Below are 10,524 nucleotides of genomic sequence, written 5' to 3' on the forward strand. Positions count from 1 at the left end.
AGTGTCAAGTACTAGCTACATGCGATGTGGTATCGCTCTACACCTGCATCCCTCAACAGGAAGCTTTAGCTGTGATAACCAGGTGTCTAAACCAACGACCTGCTCCAGTGCAAGTTCCAACAGAGTTCATTGTAGCTCTTCTGACGATTGCAATGACAAAAAACTTTTTTATATTTAAAAATCAATTCTATCTTCAGATCTCTGGCGTAGCGATGGGGGCTCCCTTCGCCCCAGACGTGGCAATTCTATACATGGCGGCATTTGAAGATGATACTGTACTAAACCACTCCAATCCATTCAGAGACCAACTCAGTCTCTGGATGCGATATATTGACGACATACTGTTAATCTGGAGTGGCGACACTGAGGTATTATCATCGTTCTTCATATGGTTGAATCAACAATCACCCCATCTCAAATTCACATGCCAATCGGACAACAAAACTATCAATTTTCTGGACATTACCATCTACGAGGAGTCTGGAACCTTATTCACTACACTCTATCGCAAACCTGCTGAGAGGAATTCACTGTTACAATATACCAGCCATCATCCTCGCGCACTCCGTGACAACTTGCCATTCGGACAGTTCCTCCGTATCCGGAGGAACTGTTCCAACAAAGATCACTATTTCAAGGAATCTGAGGACCTTGCGAACCGTCTTCAAGAACGGGGCTATCCTAGAGGGCTAGTCAAGAAGTCAAGGAAACGTGCCTGGTTTTATCCAAGAGATGAACTACTCACTCCAAAAGACAGGACAGAGGAACAAAATAACAGGATTGTGTGTATGACAACGTTTTCGACTAAAAGCAATCAAATCAAACCCATTGTAAACCAACATTGGCAATTGATATCCGACGATGTCAATCAAATGGCTACACCATTACATGCTTTCAAAAAAGCCAAAAGTGTGAAGGATTATGTAGTGCGGTCCTTTCTACCAAGTCCTGATGACCCCACCATTACCTCATTATGGAATCTTCCACCAGTTGTTGGCCACTTCAGGTGTGGCCACTGCAAGGCCTGTGACACCACCATACCAACAAAGGAATTCGTACATCTTCAACACAGAATCAAACTCAAATTCCACAGCAATTGCAATACATCTAACATCATCTATGCGATAGTATGTCCATGCAAATTGATTTATATTGGCCAAACCCAACAAAAGGCTAAAGTAAGAATTCTCCAACATATGAGCAGGATCAGATGTGAGGTCCAGGGCGCCCCACTTGTAGACCATTTCAAACTCGCGTCACACCCCCCAGATAGTCTCCAGTGGGTGGTACTAGAAAAGGCAGTTTTGGGACCACGAGGTGGTAACATTGCTAGTATTCTAAATGTACGCGAAGTAAAGTGGATGCTTCTTTTTAATTCTATCCATAATGGACTCAACGAACAGGATAGCTCTTTTTCCCAGTTAGCAATATTACCCATAATATGTTCCTATGTAACTGACTACCCTGGGGTGGTAGCATAATCCTGAACTGATCTAACTCAGAACTGGCCTATACCCTCATGTGAGAGGTACGCCAAAAATAGCTAAAATCAGTTAGAATTAGTTAGATCCTTAAAGATGCTCCTCTTTGATTGGTTGTTACACACTGCAATGGCTTCACCAATGTGTCTGGGGAATTCTATATCTAATCCTTTTTGCAATTATTGTCTGTGGTTTTTCTATGTCTGATTAATCATCATTTCATCATGTCAATGACCTTTTCGGCTATTATAGAGCACTTCAAACGAACTCCATTAATTGCCGCTAAAGTATTATAATCGTACTAAACGCGCAGTCTTTTTTCAATGTCTATTCATGACCCATAGTCACGTGACACCGTTCCCTAGGTTACTAACCTAACCAGGAAGCTCGTCTTGCGATTGCAGACGCAGACACGAGCGGGAGTACATGCCCGATTAAGTCGGCGTTCGGTGAGTTCCATCCGCCCTGCCACTCCAACTTTTGAGATCGTGATCTCCGATGAGATCCTCCATTCACGATAATTTTTTAACTTATTGCCTCACAGATACCACGGAGTGATCCCCTTCAGACCACCTCTGGACTTATTGCCGAGCTACCGCATTAGGTAAGCGCCCTTTTCTCCACACGTCTCCGGTGTCGAGTCACTCCCACGGGACGGTGCTCGGTGAGCCTCATCCGCCCTGCCACTGCAGTCTTTGAGATCGTGATCCCCGATGAGATCCTCTATTCACGATCATTTTTTAACTTATTGCTTCACAGATACTACGGAGTGATCCCCTTAAGACCACCTCTGGACTTTTTGCCGAGCTACCGCATTACGTAGGTAAGCGCATGCTTCTCCACACGTCTCTGGTGCCGGATCACTCCAACAAGACGTTGCTCTGTAAAGTCTAACTCAATGTCTTGTTCCAGATACGGCCAAATCCACCGCCCGCGGGCCGGTCTCGACCTCCACCGCTCTCTCAATTTCACAAAGTGAGTACACAACGCTTGTGTATATGATGACCGGTAATCCATTTTGAGCCTCTGAAAAGAATAACAGTATGTTTATTCTGCTGCTCTCAGAACCTTCGGTTCCCACAATTCTAATTTAATTTGTCTCCCACCCTTAGTAATGAATATGACCCACGGCGACGAAAGCCCCTCACAGGAAGAGCAATAATCATAACGGTATGCTCTTTGTTGATGTGTGCTTTTTGTTACAACTCACAATTAAGTTGTGTCCCACGATTATTTTGAACTATTAATAGAACTTATATATATATTAGTTAGGTTGCCCGCCCAGTTCCATGTCCTGATGAAGACCCTGCTGCAAGGGCTGCACTAATCCCTGCGTTACATTGAGGGTCGAAACGTCGACAACTGTCCCGATATTTGTCAACTCTATACCTAATTTGACATTATTTGCACTTCTGGAGTATGACATGTATATACTGCTGCATTGAACCATTGGTCCTATTTTTGTATTTGAATTAACATACAAATGTAATTTTGTTACTCAGGTTGATTTTACTGTCACAACTCCCGTACCACACCATCCTCACTCAATTACTTCCTCCTTCCCCCCTTGGGCACTGTACAACCTACGATACTTTGTATATTCGTTATACCCATCCTCATTGTGAATTAAAACAATGTGGATTCATTTGTTGTTTTTGAATTTTTTTTTTAGTGAAATGATAAAATCATTGTTGCTTCCACACTGGGACCCCTTTCTCTCAGTACTCAACCGCCAGTCAGCTCTACGAAGCCTCTCCTGCCGTTTACTGAGGCCCTCACTGACTTTCTGATGGGCACTTGGTCCAAGCCCTCCACAGTTCTCCCTGTGGATCAGTACGTGGACCGACGCCAACGCCCGGCTTCGGGCGACCCCTGCTTTCTGTCCACCCACTCCACCCCCGAGAGTCTGGTTATCCAGGCCTCCACGTCCCAGACCGCATTCCCGACCGCTCTGCCATATCAGGAATCCAAAAGGCTAGATCAGTTTGGCAAGAAACTGTTCTTCTCGGTCAGCCTAGGATTGCGGTCCATTAACACTTCATGCCTTTTGGGCTGTTACACCCACTCTCTGCGGGATACGGTGGCGGACGTGCTGCCCCAGTGTCCGGCGGAGGCCCAGACACGGCTCGCCCAGGCTGTCGCTGACGGCCGAGACGCAGCACGGTATTCCATCCGATGTGGACTTGACACCACGGACTAGCTGGGCAGAGCAAATTCAACGACTGTGGCGATTACTCGTCACGCCTGGCTGAGGTCCTACAGTTTTTCAGGGGATGTCCAGAACACACTCATGGACATGCCCTTTGATGGCCGTCTCCTCTTTGGCGACAAAGCAGATAGCGAGCTTGAGCGCTTTAAGGACTTCAGGGCTATGGCCAAGTTCTTGGGCCTGTCGGGCCAGCGCCAGCAAACTTCTGCTTTCCGTCTCTTTCGTGGCCACGGAAGGGGCACCCCCACACGTTTGTACAGCCTCAACACGGTCACGGACGTGCTGCCCGCCGTGGCGGAGCAGGGGGTCAGAGAGCCGGTCAGTCCACATCAGCTCCCGCAGCTTCTGCCGCAAAGCCTTCCTAGTCCGAGCTTTCAGGTTCATTCCACGCCAGTCGGAGGCAGGGTTTGCCATCACGTACTCCACTGGCGTTCCATCACTTCAGACAGGTGGGTGCTGCAAATCATCTGAAGGGGCTACTCCCTCCCCTTTGAGGCGACCCCTCCAGCCATGCCACCACAGTACCATGTCGGGGGATCACTTGCAACTTCTGCGAGAGGAAGTTACGGCCCTCTTGGCCAAGGGGGCCATCGAGCGCGTTCCTGGTCCAGAAGTAGGACGTGGTTGTTATTCCCACTACTTTCTGGTTCCAAAGAAGGGCAAAGGGGGCCTGTGCTCTATCTTGGACCTCAGGAGCGTCAACGGCTCCCTCCTGAAGGAGAAGTTCAAGATGCTGACTTTAGCTCAGGTTCTGGCTGCCGTAGACCCTGGAGACTGGATGGTAGCGTTGGACTTGCAGGACACCTATTTCCATATTCATGTCCTGCTGGCCCACCGGCGTTACATGCGGTTCATGGTAGGCCACGAGCACTTTCAGTTTACCGTGCTCCCCCTCGGCCTTACCAGTGCCCCCCGGGTATTCACTAAAGTGATGGCAGTGGTTGCAGCTCATCTGCGCAGATTAGGGGTTCCAGTCTTCCCCTATCTCGACCACTGGTTGTTGAAGGCGGGCTCGCCCCAGACAGTCATCTTCCACCTCCAGAGTACGGCCAGTCTCCTGCACTCGCTGAGGTTCTCCATCAACGTGCCGAAGTCACACCTGAGTCCCTCTCAGAAGATCCTCTTCATCTGAGCGGTTCTACACTCGGCGCATTTTTGGGTGTATCCCCCCGAGCAGCGGGTTTGGGATATTCAGGCTCTGTTTCCAATCTTTCAGCCTTTATCCAGAGTTTCGGTCAGAATGACCCTGCGGCTCCTGGGGCTGATGGCCTCCTGCATCCTGCTGGTACATCACGGCAGGTGGCGGATGCGGGCTCTCCAGTGGGACCTGAAGTTCCAGTGGGCACAGCATCAGGGCAACCTGACTGACCACGTTCTGATCTCGAAGGGCACTGCGAGACAGCTGCAGTGGTGGCTCATGGACCGCGATTGGGCCAGTGGCAGATCCCTCTCCCTTCCCCAACCGGAGCACACAGTGGTGACGGGTACGTCCCTCCTGGGATGGGGTGGCCACATGGGACAGGCGGAGATCCGAGGCCTCTGGTCTCCGGCTCCATATCAACCTTCTGGAGCTGCGGGCGATCAGACTTGCACTGAAGGCATTCCTTCCCTCTGTCCGGAGAAGTGTAGTGCAGGTGTTCACGGACAACACCACCGCCATGTGGTACTGCAACAAACAAGGCGGGGTGGGGTTGTGGACCCTATGTCAGGAGGCTCTGCGCCTCTGTACATGGCTGGAATATCAGGGCATCACCCTGGTGGTTCAACACCTGGCAGGTTCTCCGAACACCAGGGCGGACGAACTCAGCCGCCGGTGCATGATCGATCACGAATGGCGTCTGTACTCGGACGTGGCGCAAGGTCTCTTTCAGCAGTGGGGAGAGCCTTGGTTAGATCTATTCGCCACCGAAGAGAATGCGCAATGTCTTCAGTTCTGCGCGTTGGAATTTGCAAGGTGGCACTCGCTCGGCAGCGCTTTTCTTTGCGAGTGGAGTTGCAGTCTGTTGTACGCCTTTCTGCCTATCCCACTTCTGCCCAGAGTGCTGAAGAAGATCAGGCGCGACCGGGCCCAAGTCATCCTTGTGGCTTCAGATTGGGCACAAAGATACTGGTATCTCGAGCTACTCAGAATTTGAATCGATTCCCAGATTCGACTGCCTCTTCAGGAGGACCTTCTGTTGCAGCAGCAGGGAACGTCCTCCACCCGAACCTGTCCAGCCTCCACCTCCATGCGTGGAGATTGAGCAGCGACAGTTGAGGCCATTTGACTTGCCTCCTAAAGTCTGTGATGCTGTTCTGCCAGACAGGCTTCCCCCCACAAAAACGGTATATGCCTGCAGGTGGAACACATTTGTGGCATGATGCACAGCAAAGGCTGTGGATAATCTCTCTGCCCCTCTTTCAGAGGTTTTCCTCTTTCTTCTTTCTGTCGCCCAGCAGGGCTCTGTCCTGGGCACTATCAAGGGCTATCTTTCGGCCATTTCAGCCTTCTTGTGGCTTCCTGGTCAGCCTTCTATTTTCAAGTTCCTTGTTGTAAATAGATTCTTGAAAGGCATCACGCACATGTTTCCTCCTGTTCCTTTCGTGATGCCTCAGTGGGACTTGAATCTGGTTATTACCCTTTTGATGTGCGCTCCCTTTGAGCCACTTCATAATTGCCCTCTCCGTCTTCTGACCCTAAAAACTGCTTTCCTGGTTGCCATCACCTCGGCCAGAAGAGTGAGTGAGCTCCAGGCTCTTAGCCTGCTTTCCTCTCTGTCCATCCGCACAAAGTTGTTCTGAGGACTCGTCCTTCTTTTCTACCCAAGGTGGTTACTGCCTTTGCTCAAGCCTGAGATTGTGCGAGTTATGTATCATTGGTGAACTGTAGCTGCTCTCACATCTGTGGTCTTTCTATCACACCAAACAGACCGGTTCCCTTCCTGTAGTTAGTAAGGTTACTGCCTTTCACATCGGACAGACCATTACCATGCCCACCATCTTTCCGCCTCCACATCCCTCGAAAGAGGAAGAGAGGCTCCACCGTCTGGACCTAACACGTGCGCTCTCCTTTTACCTGAACCACACACAACAGTTCCAGGTGGACGACCAACTCTTTGTTGGCTAGGTGGGAGCTAAGAAGGGACAGGCAGTGCACAAGCGTACGATCTCTCGTGGGTCGTTTTGTGCATCAAGATCTCTTATTCCTTGGCTAAAAAGGAACCTCTTGTGGGGCTGCGCGCCCATTCCACTCAGGCTACAGCGGCTACTACTGCTTTGAGACGGGGAGTCCCTTGCAGGACATTTGTCAGGCAGCTACGTGGGCCTCGCTGCACACGTTTGCCAAGCATTACTGCCTGGAGAGCCACGGCCGGAGAGACTTCTTCTTTGGCCGTTCTGTTCTCCAGGACTTCCTGGTGTGATTTTGGTTCGCAGACCCACCACCGGGGTTGGTATTGCTGGGGTATCTATTCTAAGGTAAGGAATCTAACACTAACGTGTTTCTTTCAGATGCACAATTTACTTACCATTGGTAATGATATATCTGTAAGAAACATTAGTTAGTGTTAGATTCCTTACCAACCCACCCATCCTCCCCGTTTCTGCGAACCGATATCTAGGGTTCAGGAATTTCCCTGTCAGGTCCCTAGTTTCATGGTACCATGGTCAGTTTCTTGCATGGCTCTGCGTTCCTGGCGCAGAAAGCTATGTACAGAACTGACGTCAGCGAGAGTGGCGTCTAAGTACTCCAGTGACGTCATTTCGGTGATCACGATGACGGACGCGGAGCCGCAGACGACGCCTACCGACACGCAGGGGTACTGCTCACGAAAGTCAAATTCCACCAAGCAGTTCCAGCGCCTGTTCGTCGTACCAAACAACTGCAGCCAATGAATCCTGGGCTGGCTGTCAAACAAGTTCAAGTGTGACTCCTGATGAGACCATCGCCATTGACTGTCTTGTCTGTGAGAAGCTGCTCCAGCCCTCCTGTGATGGTGGGCCGGAAGACCTTCACCGCCAAGTGAAATGCTCGCAACTCCAACAGCTTGATTTGGAGTTGGGTATCTGCCGCTGACGAGGGTTCCCTAATCTCTGTCTCCCATATGGCCTTCCCATCCCATTCCAGAAGAGATACATGCGTCCCTGTGCCAGAAGTAGGTCGTGGTTGCTATTCCCACTACTTCTTGGTACCCAAGAAGGACAAAGGCCTGCGTCCTATCTTAGACCTCAGGGACATCAACCGGTTTCTCCGGAAGGAGAAGTTCAAGATGTTAACCTTGGCTCAGGTCTTGTATACACTCGACCCTGAAGATTTGATGGTAGCGTTGGACTTGCAGGATGCTTACTTTCACATCTGCATCTTGCCTGCCCACTGGCGCTACCTACGGTTCATGGTAGGCCACAAGCTTTTTCAGTTTACCACGCTCCCCTTTGGCCTTACCAGCGCCCCTAGGGTGTTCACGAAAGTGATGGCGGTGGTCGCAGCTCATGTGCGCAGATCAGGGGTTCCAGTCTTCCCCTATCTCGATGACTGGCTGTTGAAGGCAGGCTCGCCCAGGCTGTCGTCTCCCACCTCCAGACTTCAGCGGACTTCCTGCATTTGCTAGGGTTCACAGTTAACGTGCAGAAGTCGCACCTGATTCCCTCCCATAAGTCCTTTGAATCAGAGCGGTTCTGGCACAGCGCAGTTTTGGGTCTATCCTCCGGAGCAGCGAGTCCAGGATATTCAGACTATGATACCGAAGTTTCAGCATCCATCCCGGTTTTCTGTGAGAATGACCCTGAGGCTGCTGGACCTCATGGCCTCCTGCATCCTGCTGGTGGATCATGCCAGATGGCATATACGGGCTCTGCAATGGGACCTGAAGTTCCAGTGGGCGCAGCACCAGGGGAATCTTTCCGATGACGTTCAGATCTCGGAGGGGACTGCAGTGAAGGCTCACGAACCAGGATTGGGTAAACGGCAGATCCCTCTCCCTTCCTCAACCTGAGTTCACAGTAGTGACGTATGCTTCACTCCTGGGATGGTGCGGCCATATGAGAGCGGCGGAGATCAGAGACCTCTGGTCTCCGGCGGAGTCCAGGCACCACATCAACCTTCTGGAGCTCTGGGCGATTCATCTTTCACTGAAGGCATTCCTTCCTTCTGTTAAAGGAAGAGTTGTGCAGGTGTTCACGTACAACACCACCGCCATGTGGTACTGCAACAAACAGGACAGGGTGGGGTTGTGGACCCTATGTCAAGAAGCTGTTCGCCTTTGGACATGGCTGGAACATCAGGCCATATCTCTGGTGGTTCAACAACTAGCAGGTTCACTGAACGCCAGGATGGACAAACTCAGTGCCTCATGGATCACAAATGGCATCTTCACTTGAAGGTGGTGCAAGGTCTCTTTCAGCAGTGGGGAGAGCCTTGGTTAGATCTATTCGCCACTGAAGAGAGCACGCAATGTCAGCAGTTCTGCGTGTTAGAGTTTCCAAGGCGGCTCTCGATCGGCTACCCTTTCCGTCGCGAGTGGAGTTGTGCCTGTCTGGCAAGATTGCTGAAGAAGATCAAACGCGACAGGTCCCAAGTCATTCTTGTGGCTCCTGACTGGGCACGAAGAGTCTGGTACCCCGAGCTCTTGAGCATGGCCATCGATCCTATTGTTATCAGATTTCTGTAGTGCATTACTCCTCTCTTTCCTCCTTCTCCTTTCGTAATGTCCCAGTGGGACTTGAATCTTGTCCTCACTTATCTTATGTGTGTTCCCTTTGAGCCCCTACATAATCCACTTTGCCTCATTGGAAGACTGCTTTTTTGCTTGCCATCACCTCTGCTCGCAGGGTGAGTGATCTTCAGGCTCATCTTCCAGACCTCCCTTTCTTGCTGTCCATCCAGAGAAAGTAGTCCTCCATATAAGCCCTCTTTTCTGCCCAAAGTGATTGCCTCTTTCCACATAGGTCTCACCATCGCATTGCCTACCTTCTTCCCGCCTCTGCACCCTTCCAAAGAGGAGGGGAGAATTCTCTGTCTGGACCCAAAACGTGCGCTGTCTATCTACCTTGACCGCACTAATGACTTCCGGGTGGACGATCAACTCTTTACGGATTATGTGGGCACCAAGAAAGGTCGGGCAGTGCACAAAGATACCATCTCTCGATGGGTTGTCCTATGCATTAAGATCTGTTATTCTTTGGCTAAAATGGAACCTCCAGTAGGACTGCGCACCCACTCAACCAGGGCAAGGGCATCCACTACTGCTTTGGGACGTGGAGTTCCACTGGTTGACATCTGTCACACAGCAGCGTGGGCATCGCTGCACAAATTTACTGTGCATTACTGCCTGGACAGCCAAGTCCGGAGAGATGGCTTTTTCGGCCGTTCTGTTCTCCAGGACTTCTTGGTGTGAACTTAGTTTGCAGATCCTCCTACGGGGGTGGAATTGCTGTGGTATCTATTCTAGGGTAAGTAATCTATAACTAATAGTCTCTATCAGATGAACTAGTTACTTACCTTCGGTAATGATGTATCTGTAAGAGACATATATTAGTTATAGATGCCTTACCGCCCCACCCATCCTCTCCATTCTGCACACTGACTTGTAGGGATAGGGATTCCCTTGCAGGTCCCTAGTTTAGTGCACCAATGGCCAGTGTCTTGCATGGGTCTGCGCTTCTGGCATTGAACGTTGTGTCAAAACTGTGGTTAGCGCTCAGGAGCGGTGTCTAAGTAGACACTGCGGCGTCATCCCGGCGACCACAACGCTGATGACAGACGCGGAGTCGACCGATGCCACCTACCAACACGCAGGGGTACTGCTAAGAAAAAATTTCTTCGGATCCAGTCTGACGCCTGGGGGTAAATGTAAGATA

This window comes from Lissotriton helveticus (genome assembly GCF_964261635.1).
Source record: "Lissotriton helveticus chromosome 1_1 unlocalized genomic scaffold, aLisHel1.1 SUPER_1_unloc_42, whole genome shotgun sequence".
NCBI classification, from domain to species: domain Eukaryota; kingdom Metazoa; phylum Chordata; class Amphibia; order Caudata; family Salamandridae; genus Lissotriton; species Lissotriton helveticus.